Genomic DNA, 15,712 nt, shown 5'->3' with positions numbered 1-15,712 from the left:
CCACATATAGGAACTCAGTACTAATAGGATGAAAGGACATTTTGTTTTAAGTGACTCATCAAACAGTTTAGCAAATGTAAATCTTAGCTTTCGTTAAAAAAAAAAATTATTTACCAGTTCTTAGTACCAAATAAGTACTCTCTATCAGGCAGGGGCAGATTGACTATGAAAAAGAAGCCGATGTTTATTTTTCAGTGTATGGAAAACCATGCCCTACATAAAATTAACTTCATTGTTTGTCATATGAAAGTAAATTCAGATAATTTGTGTTATCATTCTTGCCTAAGGAAGGGACCTCGTATTCCTGAAAGCTTGCAACCAAAATACTATTTGGTCCGCGAAAAGGAATCCACTTTGAAAAACAATTTGTCATTTATTATCAGAAAATAAAGTGTCCATTTTCACATAAAGCATGAACAAGCACTGCTAATTTTAGATAAAGGACCATAAAGAGAGCACTGCATACTTTTGCTAATTTAACCCCTTTGACGAATTTTGCCGCGGCACGGGGGTGGGGGGATAAGTGCGGCGCTGCTGTGCTTGTGACAAAACCACGGCGTCATGAGTCACGGGTGGAATGTGCTCATGACGGCGTGGTTCCGTCACAGCCCCGCCCGCTCATTAATTCGCCCGCACAGGCGGGGAATTAATGCCGCGTGGGTGGAGTGGCAGCCACATGACGGAACCACGCCGTCGCACCCACCGCCCGTGGCTCATAGCGTCGTGGTTTCATCATGTGCACGCAAGGGGTTAATACATGTGGGCTATTCCCAAAATATATAGACGCAGTTTTACTCGTGTACATTGACTAGCACAACTAGCTGTAACGCTGCACCTTTTTTTGCTATTCACCATCTCCAAATGTAAATATACACTCAGGTGTATTGTTGCATGTCTTCATTCCCTACTATAATGGGATGGATCAACAGTATTTATAGCAATAAAGTTACTAGTAGCAACTTTACAACTGTAATTTATATTGCACCTACTTTACAGACATATCCGCCAGCAGGGCAGAGACCTAAGCATGCAGGGTGGAACTATCTCTGTGGACATGGTGACGCTCGCCACTGTAATGGAGACCTCAAAATGGAAGGAAATAGGCACATACTACACACATATCCCAAATCACACACACCTGGAACCCTTTCACTTCACAACACATAAATGCAGACCACACACTAGGATCTGCCTTTTTCCTCCTGAATTATGTGACCCTGCATCCAACAGAAAACACACCTGGCCTCCAGGTTGCAGACTACTGTTGTAAATAAGTTAACTAGTCCAGGTACGTATCCATGCAGATTTATTGTAGGTAAGGTGTTTCCAGGATGAGAGTCCCATAAGGAGCAGTTTCACTGCTGCTCAGCCCATCTCCAACTGACACTCACACACAAGAACATTCCATTCACCCACATTCTCTCTCTCAGGCACTCACGCTGAGCAGCAGCAGTATAACACATCCCCTTTCTTTGCAATGTAAAAGAAAGAATGCTAACAGGCATTTTACACATTGCAAGATATACAAAGATGACACATTTCCAAAGCATTGGCATGAAAAATTAAAGATGGAACAATCATGCAAAGAAGTGAATAAAGGAGGGGAAACAAAACACAAGTACAAAGACTCATGCACACCATCCTCCTTTTTAATGCACAACAACCCAAACACTCTCACACCACAGACTTCATACCAACCCAAGTGCCTAGATCATGAAAGCTGGCCAGGCAAACACGAGAAGCACAAGAGAACCGACAATGAAAGTGGGAAAGGAAACTAATCAGTAATAATAAAAACAGTAAGCAGGTGTGGAAAATATCCACGCAGAACAAAGTAACAAGCACACCTGTAGAAAACTTCCCCCAATGACAAATTGGGGTGTGATGTGTGTAAGGGGCTTCACACAGAACCAACATGACTCCCAACACAACCTAGACGTGTAAGGGGAAAACGCAAATCAAGCAAAGGAAACCTTGACACCCAAGGGAGTAACAATGTAATGCAGACCAAAGCAAGACGCACTCTGAAATCACATAAGCAAAGCAAGAAGCAATCTGAAATCACCTAAATAAATGCACGTAAATTAAGCAGGCAAAACTCTACCCCCAACAACTCAATGGGGTGTGATGTGTGTAGGGGCTTCACACAGAACCAAGTGAACACCCAACGCAACCCTGACGTGCCCGGGAACAAACCAAATAAAGTAAAGAAACCTTGAAAACCAAGGGAGAAATACACATGCAAGCAAGCAATAACTTGTAAATCACGTACGTAAAAGCATATGAAGTAGGCATACAAAACAAGAAAAGATCACACCGATCACCAAAAATAACGTCCACCCAAACATACAGTTGGGTTGTTATGTGTGAAAGGGACTTCACACAGGACTAATGTAAAAGCACATAAGGAACAACATTGTATATAAGGTAAGTAAGTGCATAACGGAAAAGTAGAATCTGACTCCTGCAGACATGCATACTAAGCACCATAACCACATAAAAGTGGGAGAAGCACGCAAAAACACATAAAACAAATCAAGATAAACCTTGTCAGCGCATGCGCAGCACACTGCAAAAGAGCCCATCAAGGAAGCATTAAACTGTAGAAAAGCGAGAAACAAAGCACGAAGTAAAGTAAAAAACAGAAGTGCAAAAATCAAATGTTCAAGATCAAATGTTCAAAATGGCAGATGCTGTAGAGTCAATCTTCTGACACAATGCTCCTCAAGTAGAAAGTGCCAAGCAGAAATGATGACTTCGACATGGATCATGTACTAGTGGCAGTGAACAATAAAAGAAAAAAAACAGTACCTTCATCCAAGATCATACATCCAAGGCAGAACTTCATCCAAGGCAAAACTTACAGTCTTTATTTTCCTCACGAATGAAGAAGAAATCAGAAAGAATGTAACAAACATGCAGGCCAAACAGAAAAACTGCAGAGCCTGATGTGAGGAAACATGCTGCAAAAAGACGGTCGAATAAACGTATTGTCACGCTGTAGATAAAAATAACGTGATTGGCAGAGGAAACTTCAATGAGCCAAATAGTAGAGAAAAACGGTGTTGGGACAATCCCAAGATGGCGCCTTGCCGGATGGCTACCGGCGTCACCGTGCACCAAACACGTTGAGAACTCAAGAAGTAAACTGCAGACGTCACAGTTAGGCAAAGAGAGGAATAACCATGAAGCAGGCGGAAGGTAAGACTGCGCTACGACAGGGAACCTCACGAGCTGGACAGAGGCTCGCGATAAACCAGGAATGACGGTTGGAGGCAGGTGAGGTAAAACATTTGAAGAATATAATTTATTTTAAAACTGTGACAGAAACAACAGTGTCCCAAATGTATAGGGATGCCCCAGCACAGAAACAAAAGTGAATGGCACACACAGATACACACATAATGGAAATATCCAAAGAGAGAAGTGGTGCCATGTTTTAAAATGTCAGGCAGCGGTTCAACTGCCATTCAAAAGAGCGAGGCCCAATCTTTGCCCCGAATGCCATAATTTGTAAAGTGGGTCGAAGAGCTGAAAATGAAACATAGCTGAATCTGGCATTCCTCAATCTTGGCACAATTCACAATTGTATCAAAATGGTCCCACAAACAGGAAGAGAAGGATCTCGCACACAACAGTCACATGGAAAGTAGGTCTGTGACTCCAATTGGAAGCAGCTACTGCTCTGGGGAACCTACTTAAGAGAGGCAATGTCCCAATGTCTTAGAACAAGAACAGCTCATAAAAGACAGCAAGGCAGAAAGCAGTCACTGGTGGTGCTCTACCAGGTCAACAGGACAGTGACACCTCTTTGAAGGCAGCAGGACAGGCAGACAGTAGGACAGGCAAATATCAGGGCAGACAGGAGTTAGGACAAGTACGTAGCAAGAACTGGACACTCTTCAAGGAAACTGCACATATGGAAGCACTGTTCCAAAGTGACAGGACGGGGACAACTGTCCCAGAGGAGTAGGAGAGGGAGCAGGTAAGTAGAGCAGGGACTGGCACAGAGTAGTTAGGGCGACCCATGTAGAGGTCACTGGTGGGGCTCAGTCAGGGGTACCAGTATGCTTTAATTCTGTTCCTAGTAGCTTTAAGAGGTTCTTTAACTTTGAATTTCTTCAGGATGAAAGTTTCAGTAGATCGTCTGGTGGAACACGCAGGTTCTGTTCTTTCCCAGAACGTCACCAAAATATGTTGTAAATAAGATAAGTAGTCCAGGTAAGTTTCCATGTAGATTTATTGTAGGTAATGCATTTCCAGGATGAGAGCCCCACCAGGAGCAGCCTCACTGCTGCTCAGCCCATCTCCAACTGACACTCACACACACGAACATCCCATTCATCCACATTCTCTCTCTCAGGCACTCAGGCTGAGCAGCAGCAGTATAAAAACTACGCTTAAGAGGAAGCAGAATATTACTGTGGAGTAGACAGCCCTTATAGTTAAATTTCTGGTGATACACTATAATGAACTATTTGGCTGCCTCCGTTCACTCTCAATAGAGCACAGGAGGCAGCCTTGTGTTAGTAGGTCACTGACTCTGTCAATGCATTGTGGGAGAAGGCTGGAGCATGGAGGGCTTTAAGAAGAAGTGACAGGATGAAAGGAAGTAGGTGAAGGAGTACTTCTGCAAGATTCAGAAGACACAAGCTATTCCTGGAGGCATACCTGGATCCCATCTATGACTCACACCCTCAAGGAGACTGTCCTCCTCACAATGCACCCTCAACCCACACCGGCTATTTGGGCTGCCCATTGCAGGCAACACTGTAACTCCAGATAAGAATTAAGCCCCTTTGTATCCCTAAAACATATCCATTGTAACAGCAGCACAAGAATATTTCCATTAGGCCATGTTTTAACCTCCATGAGAAACATCTATGGGGCATATTCACAAGAAAGTGTGATAACCATCGCAAAAGTAACTTAACACAACTCTCAAAACCGCAGTCTATCGCGGGAAAATTACGCTGTGTTAACTAAGTGTTCATAACGCAGCGGTACCATGCAATAGTCTCCAGATAACGCATCAAATGACGAAGTTAAAATCAACACCACGCTGCAAAAATGCAAAACATGAACGCAAAAAAAGTTGCGATGAGGCCAATCGAGATACAAAAAGCAGCAAATCCCATGCGTCTGGAGGTAAAATGCACTATAAAAGCTACAAAAACAATACACCAGAAACAATCCAAAGTGCGTAGCAACATGGATGCACCCTGACCGAGTGTAGAGGCCAACGCGAACCCCACAAGCCCCACAGACCACAAGTAAGGAACAACGTGGTCGGGGAAGGCCAAGGAGAAGAAGGAGAGGAAGACGGGATGCAGTCTGCAGGGAAACCAGATCAGCATCACAAAGGTGACAGAACACTACCATCAACTGACCCACAATCAGACTACTTTGAATGCAGTCGGAGTGTCAAGGAGGCCAATGGAGGAGGCCAAGAGGTGCTGGCATGATGTGAAAATTTAAACAGAGCGCAAACCCGCTGCCAACAGGAAGGCAGCAACGGCGACAGGAGGTGGGAGTCCTGCGCCACTGGAGTAGCTGGAGGAAACGAAGGCCACAGTTATCAGTGTGGAGACGATGCAAGGAGTCGGGAGTCCAGACACAGCTCAGAAGGACCTGACACAACATCAACAGGGTAAGTAACGACCAGGGACTGGGTGAATGGGGGGAGATAGGCACAATGGCAGTGATGACCCTGGAATCATGTCCCTGTTCCCCGTGGCACACTGCAGCACACACACATAGCAATAACAGCACATCCATATTGATGACAACGTGGTACAATGTGCAACCCCGACACTCCAGAACAGAGGACACAACTGGCTCAGTACATGCTCTGAAACAGGCCAACTACATCTGACAGAGCTGTAAACTGTGAGATGGAAATGTACTAATACTACCTCACATCCTTCATGTAGTCCAAATGTCCACTCTTCCGCATCTAAATCCAGCACCTCCAAAACAGTCACAATCTACATTGTCATACAGTCTGCATGTAAACAAGAACAGTGCGCCAACATACATGTCAACACAATGTCAACATGCATCTCCCCCTTTCACAGTGCAGAGGGACACCAACACCTCCAGCAGAGCACAGCAGACCAGCCCACCCATGAGTGATGCCGGAGAGGACCGCCACACCTTCGACACCGACACCCTACAACAGCCCATGGACATCCCATGCAACCCACCACTTGGACCAGGTCAGCCAAGCTACTTTGAGGAGAACCCAGACCCTGCAACAGACCACACAGCAGGAAGCAATCGCAAGCACGGCTGGCTCCCAACACTTGACGACCCACACATGGCATCCCAATGCAAGGTGTCAGAACGCCAAAAGGAGGTGGTCGTACAAGTGCGGGTGGGGTCCAAACCCATGGAAGGCAAACTAAATCACATACGTGGGTGTCTAATACCCTTCAGGGACCACCTACACCCCACAGAGGAGACCCACACTGCCACATAGATACATGCAAATGCACATTCCCAGTAGAGAACCACACCCAGGGGCACGCAAATAGCAGTCACACACCTACATTGGCTCTGCGTTTGACGGCCCAGTGCACTCCTCTTACGTATTGAGTGGGTGACGACAACGCTACATGTCCAAGCTCTAACCCGCTGCCTGCGGTGACATGTCTGCGTCCGCTGTACACAGCACAATGTAATGTCGGAGGGCCCAGGGCACTCATGCATACAACAAGACCACAGGGACACACGCAGATAGTATATGGAACTGGCTACAGGCATGTGCGCTCGGCCACTTTATTGGCAGGGCCACATGTACAGTGATACCTGTGCTGGATGTGTTTGGGCTGAGTTTTAGCCAGCCTGCACGGAGTGGTTGGTGCTGGCAACAACTTGAACAGTGGACACCATTGAAACGGAAACAGAAAACACCAGCATTACAGAGTCAACTGCTGAGCAACATGGAGGGAACTGGAGCAAGTACAGAGGTCACCCAACATTCAAACAGAAGTGTCTGAGAGTTTCAGTGCACTGAGGTTGAGGCACTAGAGCCGAGCGTGCTCATGTGAAGAAAATGGCTAGGATTGTGTCCCTTCGGGATATTCCTGATGCAGATGCAGTGGAGTGTGTTAGACCTGCATCATCTTCCTCATCAACGTCCCCGGTATCCCACACTGCCTGAGGTGACACAGCTGCGCAACTTCTCCACAGCACAAAACCCGTGCGTTGCAGTGCACTGAGGCAGTGGCACCTCGAGTGCTGAGCAGGGTATCAGGCAGATGATGGCATCCACGACAGGTGTAAGCAACTCCGTCAGTTTGCCAGTACCACTGTTTCGACTCTGGCAGATGGCGGTTGGAGGTGGTCCTGGCGATGGTGGTGTGTGCCTCCTTCGGTGGTGCCATGTCCAGGCCTGTGAGGACTCGATTGGATGTGTGAGCCTTGGTGGACCGCAGCTGAGGCCGGAGGCAGCGGACAGGGCAGGGCCACAGACACATGGCGTTGCGACCCCAAGGCCATCGTCTCAGAGGCCATAAAATATTGAATCAAACAGGGTCCCTGACTTGAACTGCACAGAGTTAGTGGCCCTGGATGCACAGCGGTCGGCACAGGCACATCGCCGCGGGATGGTGACTTGCGGTCCACTGAGGTAGGGCCACGCAGACTGAGCGGGTCCTTGATGATGTCAAAGGGGACTGTGGCGAAGGGTCACGGGAGACAGTGGAAGGTGTCCTCCAGGGCATGATGCAGAGGGCAGTAGATGTCCGGAAGCAAACAAATGGAAGAGTAGAATGCTACAGCCTCGTTGCCACCACCAATTCAGTATCAGCTACATGAGGATAAAAACTACCCCCTAGTCCATAGACTCAGACTCCGCCAAAGTTCGACCAGAGCTTGTCCATGAATGTCGGGGAACAGATTTAGTGGCACCTGGTACTGAGAGGGGATGCAGTCTGCGATGATGCCGGTACACCGATATGAACTCCGCCATTGCTAAATCAAGACTGTGACCTACTGGACCGCAGTGTAGGCCGGAAGCAGCGGTCAGCAGTGGCCCACAGCCATGTGTTTTAGGCTCAGATGCACAGAGTTAGTGACACCAGGGTAGTTGTCTGTGGTGTTCAAACACCTCCGTAACGAAGATCCTTTTTTCTTCCCGACTTCAATGAGTCTTTCTCTTAAGCATCTCCTTGCATTCAATGATATGTACTCTGCCTTTGAAAAATCGATGCTCAGTTCCAATTGTGTGACCTACTCGAGCGCAGCGTAGGCAGAAGGCAGTAGTCCGCATGGGCCCACATGCACGTGTGGTTGTGATGCTATGCACAGACTTGGTGTCACCACATTGAAGGGAGTAAAGTGACATAAACTCAGCCCTAATTAATGTTCTCTGCCATGGTGTAATCAAGACTCAGTTCCAAATGTGTGACTTACTTGTCCGCTGTGTCTGCCGGTAGTGTACGTCGACAAGAAACGAGTACTGAGGCCTGTGTTGCGAAGGCCGTGATGGTCTGAGGAGGCTGCCAAGGTTGCAGTCCTCGGGCTTGGAGATAGCACCTGCACGTGGTGGGCCCTCTTCGACACACACCGGTGTCGGCAGGTGGGCATTGAGGCCTGAGTACGCAGGGGCGGGCAGGACTGGTTCGGGGACCAGCGTCTCGGGGTGCAACCTAACGCACAGGATCACAGGCCACACCACTCACGGCGATGGCATCAGCCTCGTGGTGGGATGAGAGGCCCGCCCTGGCAGAGAAGTTAGGCATTCCGGAAGAGGACCACGTCCAGAGTTACGTGCCTTTTATTCACACCCCAACGCTCGCCTGGCGTACGCCGGGCAGGCCACTCTGCTCACGCTTACGGGGAGACGTAACAAGCTACATTTCCGCGTTCTTCCCCACTGGCTGGGGTGAGATGGTTACGTCCACTGTCCACTACACTCCAAACACCAGCGAAGTGTTCCGACATGGATATGTGTGTGGTCCCCATACTGCAGTCTGGCCCTCACAACCCGCCACCCTTGGCATTGTATACATTCTTATTAATCGGTCAATTGCCTCCTTCGCACATGCCTGGTCCCCACCTCTTCCCACATTCTGCTATTGTGTGGCTGAGGTGCCATGCCGTTGATGGCTGATGTACATTGCTGGCCCCGGTTCCCACAGTAAGTTGTGCTGTCGTGTCTGGTGGGTGTGCATGTTGCTTGGCATGTTGTATGTGAGCTTGTGACGTGTGCATTTCCAGTGTTGTGAGTTGCATGAGTGTGGAGTTGAGTTGTGTGGTGTGTTCATTTGGTATTTGCCAACGAGCAGTGCATTTCCGTGGGTGCCATCCTGGTAGCGCAGGTGGATGATGGACTGTCAGAAGGTCTAGGGATCATGCACACTGCCTGGGTGGTTGGCGACGACGTTGGTGGAGATTCCCATGTGGGCCGCTATTGCCTGAACATTGATGAGATATGTGTGCTTTCTGTTGAGCTTATTGTATGCAGTGTTGCCAGGGGGCACAAGTTGTACATGTGTGCAGTCAATTGGCCCATAACACGTGCAGGTTGCCAGCTGTGGCGTAGACGCATTGCTTGGTCTCCGGATGTTCCTGCACAGTGTGGGGGAAGTATAGATAGTGTGGTACCAAGCTGATGGTGTCATCCATGACCGTTGTGAGGGACTTGGATTGGCCTGCAGCTTTGTCTGAGGTGGGATGTGGGTTGTCAGCTGTGTTGGTACCGTCAGCCTGTGGACATTTGTGGTCAGGATGCGGAGAAGGGTTATGCTTTTGAGCCTGCAGTGGGCAATGACATTCTCTGGTGTTGGGTCTGTGAGGTTGGTGCATTTTTTGAGGGTCGCTGTCTTTGGCTGCCTCGATGTTAGTACGGGAGTGTCCTGGGGGTGGCGGTGGGTGTTGTGGCCCTGTTGGGGCTCCCACCTGCATGGTCAGTGGCTCCATGGCATCTGGTGCCCTTCATGTGTGGCTCTGGTCTTGGCTCCCTTTTTTGGTGCAGGCTGCCGTCAGACTTTATACCAGGTCAGAGCAGGTGTTAATTTCCTGCTGCTAACGCGCCTTATCACCTGTTTTAGGTTCTCATTGCCGATCTGGCTGGTCGTTGAGAATGTTGTGACGTGGTGTTGTCACAGTTTTTTGCACGGGAACGCCTACTCTGCATCTCATTAGCGATAGTTGCGGGGGTCTTCTGTGGCGATGTTTTTTGCGGCTGGGCTCGCAGGTAAACTGGTGGTATGGGCTGTTAGCACCAGCTTGTGAATGGGGTGATAGATTTATTGTGAATTTGGCTGCAATAAAGTGCTGCTAACTCAGCAATAACTCCTTGAGAATATGTCCCTCTGTGTGTAATGCTTTTTATCCACCCCATAACCATACCATCATCAGGTAGGGCACTGGATGTTTTTATTCCTTTATATGTGTCTCTCTCTCACTTGGCAGCTACAGTCTGACAATAGCCCCTGGTGTCAACATTTTGAAAACATCCCACTTGACATCAGGGGACATCCAAGCAGCAGAAATTAGGCCTTATATCATCCGTAAATCAGGTAAGTCTGTGATCACTTGATCTTTAGTTCTATATCTCATAATTTTTCCTTTTTGTACATTTTATGTATGTTAATTGAAATATAGTTGTATTCCAAATGTAATTTTAGAATGCCTCATTTATTTCCCTCTACATTGTCACCATTTTTCTCAAATACCGCTTTAGTTCGTAAAACTTTACTTAACATTTCACTTTAATGATATCTCCAGTTGATGGACCAGGGGATACTTTACCAACCCCAACTTCAAGGAAACTAGTTCAGCAGCTGATGTATACAGTATCATCCATATAGGAAGCACCTGTGGCTGAAGCTGGTGAATTGCCCTTGCATATATGTAATATTTCCACTTAATGATCATCTCCTACTATCGTGTTTTTTCCAGTTCTCATACAATTAACTTAATTTTGAATGTATCTCTCCACCTAAAGCTGTCTGTTAAATCATTGAGACAAAATATTATTTGATGTATTTCAACTTTTTTCATCATCCTTTGAGAATGATGCTTTACTACCGATTAGCGAAAGATGGAGGATAATACAGGGAAAAACTCCAGTCTTCCTCTCAGCAGCTATCTCGGTGGCCAACACTCCACAAGAAGAGAACGATGATGTGCAGTAGATGGCTGAGGATGAAGCATGGGATGAGGAAAAGGACATTGTTGCCACCACAAAGAAAACCTCTGTCAAGACCTACTTACGGCTGCCCGGGAGTCTTCCTCCAATATTTCTTCCGAGGATTGCTAGTCCACAGGCACCAGTTTAGCATACCAATGGTGAAGAACAACACTCCCCCTTCCTTCATTAGTATCCTCCAAACCTCCCAGATGGCAAACCTATCTACGACGGAAAGCCTGCTGGCCATGTCAGATAACCATGCATGATGGGAAAGGGGGTTGCAATGGCGAAATCCATGTCCTCTGGAGGATACATTTTTCAAACAAGGGGCCCCATTTATGAGGCCGTGCGTCACTTGTACGCCGCCGGTGCGTCACTTTGCCTCGTTGCACCATATTTAGAAAGTGACGCATCTAGGTAGATGCGTCACTTTGTAAACCCCTGGGCTACATTATACCTACACCAGGTATAATGTATGCAAGGGGGGCGTTCTGATGCAAGGCAGGGTCATAGAAGTGAAGCAGTGAAATCTATAAGATTTCACTGCGCCACTTCTAGGATACAAATGCTTCATTTTCATCCGCCTGCCTTACAGAAGGCGTAAGACTGACGCAGGCCCTTTCACATGGGGCTTGCCCCATGTGAAAGGACACATTGCTGGAGTTGCGTTACTTTTGTGACACACTCCAGCAATGCGTCACTTTTGCGCCATACAGATACGTCAGAAATACTGACATATCTGTAACTCCTTGCGCCATGATGCGTCATACTGTAAATATGACGCATCATTGGTCTCGCAAGGAGGGCGCAGTGAAAAGTGACGCATCGCTGTTTTCACGCAGCAATGCGTCACTTTTAATAAATGAGGCCCAAGGTACACTATGCAGGGGAATATAGATGCAATGGGGGCAATTCAATGTGAGATTGCAGGCCATCTTAAAGGTTTTCCTCAATTAAATGACAAGCAGATCAGTGACTTGGATAATGTTGTGCTGTGTTACCAAGATCTTTTGTTCTTTTTGCATGTGTCTCCCCGGTTGGGGCGGGGATGCCCACATGTGAGTCCCATGCTCTCCATGCAACTGGTGTCAAGCTAGCCGGGCTGATGAGGGGTGATACCCCGAAACCAGTCCTTGGAAACTTGTTTCCAGTCCAGGAAGGACCTGGCCTGGTAGTTCGGGCTAGACTGTTCCCATGGGTCACTGGGTCAATACTGATTTGCATATGGTTGGGTCTAAACCGTAATGGCATGGGGAGCAAAAAACGATGGCTTTAGGCCCAGATCTCTGTACTGGGGTGAATATATGACATTGTTCAGCATTCTGTCTATCAATTGTTCTTTTTGCATATGTTACCAAGATCTGGCAAAGATGCACCATGGACATCTTCGTAATTTAAGTGAAAGAGTGCAAATCAATATGCCTTTGTTATGAAGATAATAGAGGCCATACCAATCAAATGCCAATGTCAATCCTCAGGCAGGACGCATGCACAAAATTGTACTGATACACCAAAACCTATGGGACCCAAAAAATCCTCAAACAATGATGTGAATCCTCTTGCAACACTCACAAACATATCACCTCCAACACCACCACTTCCACCATCACCAACTCAACCACTACTAACCTAACCACTACCTACTCAACCAAACACAAGAATCATAAAAACAAGCATCACCAACACAAGCACCATCATAAGAAGACACACAATTAGTACTGTGTATGCAGAACCGTAGACTTTACCCATGGATAATAATAATCCACATTTGTATAGCGCACAATCACCCGTTAGGGTCTCTAGGCGCTGGGGGCCGTCGGGAAGATTAAGCAAGCTATTGCCCAGAGTCGCATGGTGCTGGGCTAACCTGCCGCCGGAGCCGGGGATCGAACCCTGATCCCCAGATTCCAGCGTCAGTCGCCCTGGCCGCGGCGCCACACCTCTCCCACAATATATAAAATATCTTGATTTTTCATATTCCCAATTCTGTTAGCAATGCACTCATTCAAACACACCATGAAAATAAAATTTGCATGTACTATTTATAAAGCTGCAAATATTTAATAAAACATATGAAGAAATAGTAGAAAGAAAAACATTTTGTTTCTTTAATATTTTTGATATCTTAAATGAATATATACAGTCAAACATCCAAAAGAAGAATTACCCAGAGGGGTTATAAGTTTCATGTTCCAGGCTTGGGATAAAAGATTCCCAGCCAACCTCAGGCTCACTCTTTACTACCACAAGGTTCTTTAAGGCAAACATCATATGGCTGGCCTTGGAAGGCCCAGACCACCCTGTGAGCAACTATACACAGGGGTGCTAGGGGAAGTAAGTAAAACAGACAGTATAGGAGGTAGGGCAGGTTGCAGAGGCAGACGAGATGTTATGCCTGCAGTCAAGGATATCAAGAAGGTCATGAGGCTACATAAAGCACAATGATATTCAGGTAACTTCTCTTGGAGTTTGTTATTAGCACCTGTTATTTCCTTGACATCATGAGGGATGTGTTCCACCAAAATATTGTGGGTCAGAATATCTCGGGCAAGATTATCATTTATAAAAAGTTTTCTATTGTTGTGAAAAAGTGTCTTTTTTTGTTTTAAAATATTTGTTGTTTTTAAAACCTTTGCAGATTCTTGTTGCAGATTGCTGGGTTTATAAGGGAATATGGTGGGAGTAATGTTTAAAATGGTGTTATGTTTAATGAAATTATATATATTTATTTTAACTATGTAAAATCAAATTGGTATATGTTGAGCATTTTAATTTTTTCAGCATTTTATTATTGTCACTCAGAATGAGGGGATACGTTTCAACATTGACTTTCACCAGCATAGTAAAGGCAAAAAAATAGTTGGGTTTGGGAGTTTATTTCTCTGTGGTCAGCCTTCATCTGATTGGTGGTGTTGAAATGAATTTCACCTGTAGATGGGTGATGGAGTCCAGAGTCATCACTCTGCTTCCCATTGCATTAAAGGTGTGTTGCATATGTTGTAAACCTTGTTATAATATCATGAAACAATAATATATATATTCTAAATTTAATTACAACCTTGAAAAATGTTAAGTAAACAGTATTCCATTTTTTATTACTTCCCCATTCTTGCCTAATTTCTTTGGGAGGGAGTGTATTGCAGTATATTTGAGTGACCATGTGTGGTGCGTGACTTCCTCCAAGGATAGGCTGGAGTACATTTGAGCCTGTGTAAATTTTGAAGCAATTGTCTTACTCATTTGTGAGTGTGTTTTTGTATCTGTATGGCTGCCCTAAAATGTTCCTTCTTCTCTAAACCTCAATAATTTAGTGGTACTGTTTGCCATTTTCCAGCCACTCTTCGTCATCCTTCCCACATTTGCTATCAAAGCATATACCTACACTTGTAGTGATGTCGGCACACGTGGCAAAGATCAATTCACAGAAAGTATAAGGGGCATATGTATCAAATACCGTTATTGCGATTCTAAAATAGCGATTTTTAGAGAATCGCTATTTGAGAATTGCAAAACAGGATGTAATAAAAAATTTGCAAATATTTTGCGATTCCTTGGCTGATTGGTGAAATATGCCAAAAAGTGCTTTTTTCAAAGAAATCGCAAATTACCACCAACTTAAAGTTGGTGGTAATTTGCAATTTCTTAAGGAGTAATTGCACAACTTGAGTGCTCTCTACATCCCATTTAAGGAATCGCAATTTGCGATTCATTAAATGCATTCACAAAATAGGGAATAGCAAATTTTGCAATTCCCTATTATATACATCCCAAAAGGCTTTTTCCCTTTCGCAAACAGGCCGATTCTGAGAATCGGCCCATATGCGAACGGGAAATGGGCTTCTTACATATGCCACTAAGCTAGGTGGAAGCTGAGGTCTCCAGCCTTATGTTTGTGAATAGGATTTTTTATAATGTCAGTAATACTACTTTCACATTTACATATATACCACAAAGTGTATTTGTGTACTAGGCCCAGGGTTTATGCCACAGTTTTAGGATGACTGGTGTCTTAAAATATGGAAGAGCTGCAACAGTGCTATTTGACCCCCTTACACACTGGTAACAGAGAGCAACAGAACAACCACCATCACCAACTCAACCACTACTAACCTAACCACTACCTACTCAACCAAACACAAGAATCATAAACACAAGCATCACCAACACAAGCACCATCATAAGAAGACACACAATTAGTACTGTGTATGCAGAACCGTAGACTTTACCCATGGATAATAATAATCCACATTTGTATAGCGCACAATCACCCGTTAGGGTCTCTAGGCGCTGGGGGCCGTCGGGAAGATTAAGCAAGCTATTGCCCAGAGTCGCATGGTGCTGGGCTAACCTGCCGCCGGAGCCGGGGATCGAACCCTGATCCCCAGATTCCAGCGTCAGTCGCCCTGGCCGCGGCGCCACACCTCTCCCACAATATATAAAATATCTTGATTTTTCATATTCCCAATTCTGTTAGCAATGCACTCATTCAAACACACCATGAAAATAAAATTTGCATGTACTATTTATAAAGCTGCCAATATTTAATAAAACATATGAAGAAATAGTAGA

The 15,712-nt window shown here is 45.8% G+C and overlaps 1 protein-coding gene across 1 annotated transcript in view; it reads left to right on the top strand.

Moving 5' to 3' along the window:
• DCHS2 (dachsous cadherin-related 2) overlaps positions 1-15,712 on the top strand; it is a 499,472-nt gene that overhangs the window by 305,317 nt on the left and 178,443 nt on the right. The window lies entirely within an intron of this gene.

Source organism: Lissotriton helveticus, chromosome 2_1, assembly GCF_964261635.1.
Source record: "Lissotriton helveticus chromosome 2_1, aLisHel1.1, whole genome shotgun sequence".
NCBI lineage: Eukaryota > Metazoa > Chordata > Amphibia > Caudata > Salamandridae > Lissotriton > Lissotriton helveticus.
Note: the sequence above shows the minus strand (reverse complement) of the source record. Positions and strands in the feature narration are given on the sequence as shown.